This window comes from Myotis davidii, unplaced genomic scaffold (genome assembly GCF_000327345.1).
Source record: "Myotis davidii unplaced genomic scaffold, ASM32734v1 scaffold904, whole genome shotgun sequence".
Lineage (NCBI taxonomy): Eukaryota > Metazoa > Chordata > Mammalia > Chiroptera > Vespertilionidae > Myotis > Myotis davidii.
The window spans coordinates 151,152-151,674 of NW_006295888.1; the positions used below are offsets into that span (position 1 = coordinate 151,152).

Below are 523 nucleotides of genomic sequence, written 5' to 3' on the forward strand. Positions count from 1 at the left end.
GCAATGCACTTAATGTTTTTTTTTTCTAAATTAGAGCTGGCGTATTAGTTTCAGGTGTACAACACAGTGATTCAACATTTATATACCTTACAATGTAATTACCACCCGAAGTCTAGTTACCATCTGTCACCGTGCAGTTATAGCAATATTATGGACTATATTCCCTGAAGAGCACAATTTTCAATATATTTTTATTGATTCCAGAAAGGAAGGGAGAGGGAGAGGTAAAAACATCAATGATGAGAGAGAATCATGGCTCGGCTGCCTCCTGCACGCTCCCTACTGGGGATTGAGCCCGCAACCCGGGCACATGCCCTGACCAGGAATCGAACCGTGACCTCCTGGTTCGTAGGTCGATGCTCAACCACTGAGCCACGCCGGCCCGGCATGAAGAGCACAATTTTTGAAAAGAAAAGTAATGCTGCCATTTAACCATTTGCAGACGAAAAGAATCGATTTCTATTGTCGAGGTCTCCCTCCAGCGTCTGTTTGGTTTGTAGCCTCTAAGAACACAGGTAGGGAA

At 44.4% G+C, this 523-nt stretch overlaps 1 long non-coding RNA gene across 1 annotated transcript in view; it reads right to left on the reverse strand.

The window, feature by feature from the left end:
• Positions 1–523, reverse strand: part of LOC102761517 — a 54,807-nt gene that overhangs the window by 9,443 nt on the left and 44,841 nt on the right. The window lies entirely within an intron of this gene.